Here is a 7,500-nt window from a genome sequence, read left to right as displayed (position 1 = left end):
GGAGACAAACAGACAGGTAGAAAACATGTCATGGGAATCAAAGCACGTTTAACTTTATTTTGTTTATTTGTTTATTTATTTTTAGTATTTGTTGATGTGCTTTCATAGTAACTCAGTGTGGCATGAAGCTGGCAGACCTACTCACCACGCTCACAAAAAGAAAAACAAGAAAAAAAAGAAAAGATTAAATAGAGGATTGTTTACAGGAAAAATGGGAAAAAAGGCCTTTATGTCATCGTTTTTTTATTTTTTTTTTTTTTTTTTTTTCTCTCATTTTCATTATTGCTAACGCCATTGTACGTACACTACACTACTGAAAAGAATGTACGTTGAAAAAATATGTGTATTGGAAAAAAAAAAAATGGAAAGGAGAAAATCATTATTATTTTTTTTTTTTGTCTATTCGTTTTAGTTATTTATTCATTCGTTTATTCATTTATCCTTTTACTTATTCAGCTGTTTACTTATTTCCCTCGCGTTAGTTTTTTTTCTTTTTTTCTTGTCACGTTATGAATGTTCGTGAGATATTAACCTCCTTCCATACTGGGACACATTTTTACCTTAAGATTTGTGTACGACTAGACCATTTTATTGACATTAGGAAAGGTCTATGGAGGTCAGAAGATTAATAGCTACAGTCTTCACTATTTTACTCCCTCCACATAAGTTTCTGAAGCTGTATAAAATCACCAAATAGTAAGCAGAATGAACATGGAAACGCGTCCTGCTACTGAAGGGGGTTGAGGACTGCACACTCACTCCTGCTTGTGTGTGTGTGTGTGTGTGTGTGTTTGTGTCCGTGTTGTCTTAGAATTGAATATCATACACACTTTTTTCTTCTCGTATTCTATGTTAAAGGTGCATCGAGCACGGAAAACAAAAATTAAAACAAGAAAAAGAAAAACAAGAATACCACACTGGAAAAAGATACAAGACAAAACAGGAAAAAAAAACCACTGAAGAATGAAAAAAAAAAAACTGCCCATCTGCATCACAATATTTGAAATCATTCGTTCTTTTTTTCTTTCGTTAAACTCAAAACGTGCATCACATTTTTTTTTTTTTTATCAAGTCTGAAGAGAAGATGTGCATGTGTCTTCATTCACTATCGTCTTAATTTTCTTTTCTTTCTTTTTTCATTCTATTATCTAACCTTGCTTCCTTTTCTTTCATTTTTTTCTTTTATTTTTCCGTCAGTAGTGTCTTTACCACTTTTCTGCTGTTTGTCACTTCTTTCTTTGATTTCCTTGCTATATCGGTATTAGTAACTTCTTTTTTTTTTTTTTTTTTATTTTACCGTCAGTGAGGTTTTTCTTAACTCCTTCACTGTTACTTGTCACCTCTTTCTTTTTTCCTTACTGTTGTCTAAACTTCCTCTGTTGGTATTAGTGACTTTTTTCCTTTCTTCCTTTTTTTCCTTTGTGTTCTTTGCTGTCATTGATGTCTCTCTTAACTTCTTCACTATTACTTGGCGCGTCCTTTTCTATATTAGTACCCACTCTGAAGCCTCTCCCTCTTGTTTTCTTTTTATTTTTCTTTTGATTGATTAATTGATTTATTTTTATTTATTTCACGTCAGTGGTGTCCCTTTAAACCCCTTCACTATTACCTGGCACATCCTTCTCTCTCTTAGTAGCCACTCTGAAGTTTTTCCCTCTTGTACAGCTAACCTTCGCTCATTATACTGGTGATTAAGAATTGTAATATCTATTTTTTAATCATCACCAATTACCTCCTATCCTTCTCTTTTTCCACACTTCTTCTCTGTCTATCATATCAGTCACTGTATATAACTATCTCGTACATTGCTTTTCTTTTCTTTTTTCTGTTTTGATTGTTGCATATCGCAGTGAATATATTAAGATTTGCGTTATTTTTCCTGTTAACCCTTTCAATTCCATGTCTCGTTTCCATATTCATTCTGGTTAGTATTTGGTGATTTTATACATCTTCAGAAACTTATGTGGAGATCAAAATAGTGAAAACTGTGGACATTAATCTTCCGACCTCCATAGACTCGTCCTAATGTCAATAAAATGGTTTAATCGTACACAAGTCTCAAGGAAAAAAGGTGTCCTGGAATTGAAGGAATTAACTTTGAAGAAAACTTACGTATGGGCATTCCGTCATTCCTTCCTTGCTGGTGTCTGTCTATCTATGTTGTCCTAACCCCTTCAGTACTGGGACACATTTATACCTTGAGATTTGTGTACGATTAGACCATTTTATTGACATTAGGAAGGGTCTGTGGATGTCAGAGGATTAATAGTCAATCGTCACTATTTTAATCCCCCACATAAGTTTGTGAAGCTGTATAAAATCACCAAATAGTAACCAGAATGAATATGGAAACACGTCACGGTACTGATGGGGTTAAGATTACTATATAAATCTGCACCACATCAATTTTAAATCATCGACTTCTTTTTGCTATCCGCGGCGTCCTTCAAAAAAAAAACATTATTTTTATGCGCAAGGGAAGAAAATCGAAAGGAAGAAAAATATATATAGAAATAAAAAATGATCCATCAACTTTCTTACCCATGACAGAGAAGAGAGAGAGAGAGAGAGAGAGAGACAGACAGACAGACAGACAGACAGACAGACAGACAGACAGACAGACAGACAGACAGACAGAAACATAACAAATTTTGCTAATACTTTGAAACAAGGGCCTGTATTCAGAAACGCTTTACTCCGACAACATGACTGTTTTAAGAGACCACAGAAATTAATTGCCTGGTTCTCAAGACTGTTTCTTCTGTTAATGATAAAAAAGGTGCTAATTTGTCATTAAAACCGCAAAGACACCCTTAAACCCCCAGAGGGAACTTAAACTAGACTTTTTAGACAGTGGAGGTGCGGCGCGGAAGTGTTCCAGAATACCGCCCTAACACCAAAACATTTTACTAAGCATGAGAGAGAGAGAGAGAGAGAGAGAGAGAGAGAGAGAGAGAGAGAGCCATAGCCGTCTAAATTAATCACTATAACCACGAAAAGAGAATAAGAAGAAAAAAAGAAGAGAAAGATGAGAATGAGATGATGGTGTTCGTGGTTGTGATGCCTGTAGTGGTGGTGGTGGTGGTGGTGGTGGTGATAACAGGAGCGTTGGCATGTAACCTAAACGAGTCTTTTTTTATCTGTGGTATCTGTTGGAGTGTCTGATATTGAAAAGTCTGGCTGTGATAAGGAGTACTGACAAGCGTGACACGATAAAGACAGACATCACCGGTACACACTGATAACAATGGATAAAACAGATGAGTAGGTAGTGAGGGAGCGAGTGAGTGAGTGAGCGAATAAATGAAATAGTGAGTGACGGGGAGTGAGGGAGTGAGTGAGGGAGCTAGCAAGTGAGTGAGTGAGTGAGTGAGTGAGTGAGTGAGTGTGTGAGTGAGTGAGCGAGTGAGTGAGTGAGAGAGGGATTGTGATGAAAGATGTTGCTGTGTTTGATGGCAGTTGATTATTATTTGATAGTGGTGATGATAATGAGAGAGAGAGAGAGAGAGAGAGAGAGAGAGAGAGAGAGAGAGAGAGAGAGAGAGAGAGAGAGAGAGAGAGAGAGAGAGAGAGAGAGAGAGAGAGAGAGACAGAGAGAGAGAGCTAAGAGTACACATAATACCACATAATTAATAACAATACTAATGGTAACTAACACTAACAACAACAACAACAACAACAACAACAACGACGACGACAACAAAATCAACCTTCTCAACACACACCCTTACCTCACTCACCACTTGGGTCCTACAATCGCTTCACTCAGACCTCTTGCTGTGACTGGTTTTCCTCTTTTTTTTTTTATTAGAATTTCCGTGGTGGAGATTGTCACGAAGATATATCATTTGAAGTTGTTTATTTTCTTTTTTGTATTACCATTGTTGTTGTTGTTGTTGTTTTATATGATTCCGTTGTTCCGGTATGACGAACGTGAAGAAAACGGGTATTGAGATTCAGTGTTGTTGTTGTTGTTGTTGTTGTTGTTGTTGTTGTTGTTGTTGTTGTTGTTGTTGTTGTTGTTGTTGTTGTTGTTGTTGTTGTTGTTGTTGTTCTTCTTCATCTTCATCTTCATCTTCATCTTCTTCTTCTTCTTCTTCTTCTTCTTCTCTTCCTCCTTTACCTAATTTACCTAAGAAATCGGCAGAGAGAAAGAGAAAACACACACAAAAAAAATATATAATGCAGAAAAACAGTTCCCTTCCTCCTTCCCCAAAAAACACACACGAGACAAGAAAACCTTATTGTTCCTATTGTCCCATTGAAGGTGTGTTGGTTTCTCACATTGTTCTTGAGCTTCTGTCTTTCATTCGTCCATGTCTGATTATTCTCCTTCTTTTGACTATATATTTGGTTTATTTTATCCCTCTAGTACTGCTACACATTTTTACCTTGAGATTTGTGTACGATTAGACCATCTTTATTAACATTAGCAAGGTTATATGGGGGGTCAGAAGATTAATGGTCACAGTCTTCACTATTTTAATCCCCACATGAGTTTCTGAAGCTGTATAAAAATCACCTAATAGTAACCAGAAGGAATACGGAAACGCGTCATGGTAGTGAAGGGGTTAAGGGTGTTTATCATCGTTTTATGCTTCAAAAGGTTTTAAATGAGGTTATTTAGAGTTTTTAAGCGGTTTTAGTGTTCTAGTGGGAGTTAGAAGGGTTTTCAACGATATTTTTTAAGATTCTATGCTTTAAAAGGGTTTAGGTTTAGTTATTTTGGGTATGTACATTTGGTGTAAAGAATGTATTGATTAATTTTCTTTGTGGCTGTTTTTTTTTTTTTTTTTTTTTTTTTTAGCCATGATGTATTTCTTCTTGATTGGAGAAGATTATTGTGTGTGAGAGAGAGAGAGAGAGAGAGAGAGAGAGAGAGAGAGAGAGAGAGAGAGAGAGAGAGAGAGAGAGAGAGAGAGAGAGTTATTTGGTTTCATTCAGTTATCTTTTCTTTTTATCTTTTCTTCTGCATTTGTCTAGTTTTTCCCATTCATTGTACATCGTCTTCTATTTTCCTTTTCTTCTTCTTCTTCTTCTTCTTCTTCTTCTTCTTCTTCTTCTTCTTCTTCTTCTTCTTCTTCTTCTTCTTCTTCTTCTTCTTCTTCTTCTTCTTCTTCTTCTTCTTCTTCTTCTTCTTCTTCTTCTTCTTCTTCTTCTTCTTCTTCTTCTTCTTCTTCTTCTTCTTCTTCTTCTTCTTCTTCTTCTTCTTCTTCTTCTTCTTCTTCTTCTTCTTCTTCTTCTTCTTCTTCTTCTTCTTCTTCTTCTTCTTCTTCTTCTTCTTCTTCTTCCACTTTCTTCTTCTTCTTCTTCTTCTTCTTCTTCACTTTCTTCTTCTTCTTCTTCTTCTTCTTCTTCCACTTTCTTCTTCTTCTCCTCCTCCTCCTCCTCCTCCTCCTCCTCCTCCTCCTCCTCCTCCTCCTCCTCCTTTTCCTCCTCCTTCCTCTTTCACCCCCCCTTCCTATTTTCATTTCTTCCCGCTCTATTCCATACCCATCGTACACATCACAAAACTATCGTACTCCAATCTTGAACACGTACATAATCACAACAAACACCTTCTATAACTCAAAGACATAAATCACAGGACGAGGGAAACAATCTCAATAACATTTTGCATCCCTCATAAATATAAAGCGGAGGGAAACACGGCCTTAGAATTATTCCCTTTGAGTTATTGAAGTCACCCCCTGCATCCCTCACCACACCACCCACCTCCCTTCCATCCTCATCCCCGTGTATGTGACAAGAGGCTCCAGGAACTCGTAATTAAACTAAACGCGTACACATTTGCTGTCTCGAAAGGACTTCATGTTAGGAGCTCGTCTGTCTCTTCTCCTGATCGGTGTCCTGTGTTAGAAAGCTGCTCGTATTCTGAAACGCATTGCTCTCTCACCATCACTAGTTTACAAAGGCTCTAGTTGAAGGTAGTCGTGTTATTATGAGTATTTTTATGGTTCCGGTGATGAATTGACAATATTTCTGGTTTGTCATTAGGAGGAGGTGTCTTGAAAACTTGGCTAGTTGTCTCTGTGGTCTTGGAAAATTGTTGTGGTGAGAGAATATAGGCAAAAGAGCGAGGCAAAGGTGGTGATGGTGGTGGTAGAGGAGTTGGGAAGAAAACGACTGATGTGGGTGGTTGTGATGGACGTGTGAGAGGTGACATGACGACTTGTATGGGAGTTTTTTGAGTGTGCTTCTGTGTTGGGGATAGTAGTGGTAGTGGTAGTAGGAATAATAGAAATAGCAGCAGTAATTAATAGTAGTGGTACATTAGTAGCGTCGTTAGTAATAGGAGTAGTAGTTATAATAGACCTAACAAGTAAGACTTCTTTCTTTCCTGATAGACTTTGCGTGAAGGTTGATCCAGATGAGTCTCTCCTTCGTTAACATTCAAAGCACCGTGAAAGAATATATTGTAAAGAAAATTAAAGATATTAGGTGAGGCTGGGTATGAATTGGGTAGGCCTATTGAAAGAGAATAGACTGATCATTTTTATTTTTCTTCTTTCTTATCATTTTATTCAGTGAAGAGACAATCGTATAAAAGTGAATGGCTAGAAAGTTTAAATTAGTGATTGTAAATGATTGTGTCGCAGTGAGAGGGCAAGACAACACACGATAAGAGAGGAGCATGAATTGTTGGACTCGAGTGTCTTGAAGGCTGAGGGGAGAGAGCGACCACCAAAACATCGACCCGTATTTTTAATCTCTACTCTTTGAGACTGTTGTCGAGGGTTAGGAGACGATAAGAATGGTGCACGTGGAGGAAGGCGTGTTGTGTGAGTGTGTTGTGTTGTTAGGGTGTTAGTAGTAGTAGTAGTAGTAGTAGTAGTAAGAGAGAGGGTGGGGGTGTTCATTAGGTTTGATGTGTGCTCTAGTTCACAAGTATTAGTAATGAGAGTAGTGTGATGATCTGCTTCACGTACTGCCTCTGTGCTCGTGTTGGGCTGGCAGGCGGGCCGGCTGGTGGAGTTACGAACGGAGAAGGTAAAGTAGCAGATTCGAAAAGAAATTTTAGAGTTGTAGCGTAGAACAGAGGAAGAAGTTAAAACCTCAATTGTGCAGTACGAATTAATGAAAAACAAGAAGTTGTTGATGAAATTATGATGATGAATAACAGTTAGGAAATGTGAAGGCAGACTTAAGAAGGAATAAGACAAGATTAAACGAAGTGTGTAGTTGAATTTGAAGTGCACTTGAAAATTAAGGAAATGTTGCTACGAAGATAGGAAAAAAATATGTGTGAACTTGTGTTTGAAGTATTAAAAAAAAAAAAAAATTGAAAAAAAAACTTACCAGAAAAAAAAAAACGATTACAAAAAGGAGGAGGAAAGAAGTCTTTTTACATGTCTAGAAGGTCATAAAAACAAAAGAAAGCACTAATTTATTACTTCCCATCGTCCCATTGCTTTGGGACGCTCTGAAAACACTGGTCGCTAACAAAGAACGTTATTTTGCAGGGAAAGAGGGGCAAGAATTGAGTGCAAAGAGAATAAA

General features: G+C 37.2%; 1 protein-coding gene across 6 annotated transcripts in view; it reads left to right on the top strand.

The window, feature by feature from the left end:
* LOC123505203 overlaps positions 1-7,500 on the top strand; it is a 260,003-nt gene that overhangs the window by 248,730 nt on the left and 3,773 nt on the right. For 5 of the 6 annotated variants that reach the window (XM_045256373.1, XM_045256372.1, XM_045256375.1 and 2 more), the window contains one exon: positions 7,464-7,500. This exon is cut by the window's right edge and continues 538 nt beyond it. The exons of the other annotated variant lie outside the window; for it this stretch is intronic. The gene's annotated coding sequence lies outside the window, so the exon portion shown is untranslated. The remainder of the gene's footprint in view (positions 1-7,463) is intronic. 6 annotated transcript variants of the gene reach the window in all.

This window comes from Portunus trituberculatus, chromosome 17 (genome assembly GCF_017591435.1).
Source record: "Portunus trituberculatus isolate SZX2019 chromosome 17, ASM1759143v1, whole genome shotgun sequence".
NCBI classification, from domain to species: Eukaryota; Metazoa; Arthropoda; class Malacostraca; order Decapoda; family Portunidae; genus Portunus; species Portunus trituberculatus.
Note: the sequence above shows the minus strand (reverse complement) of the source record. Positions and strands in the feature narration are given on the sequence as shown.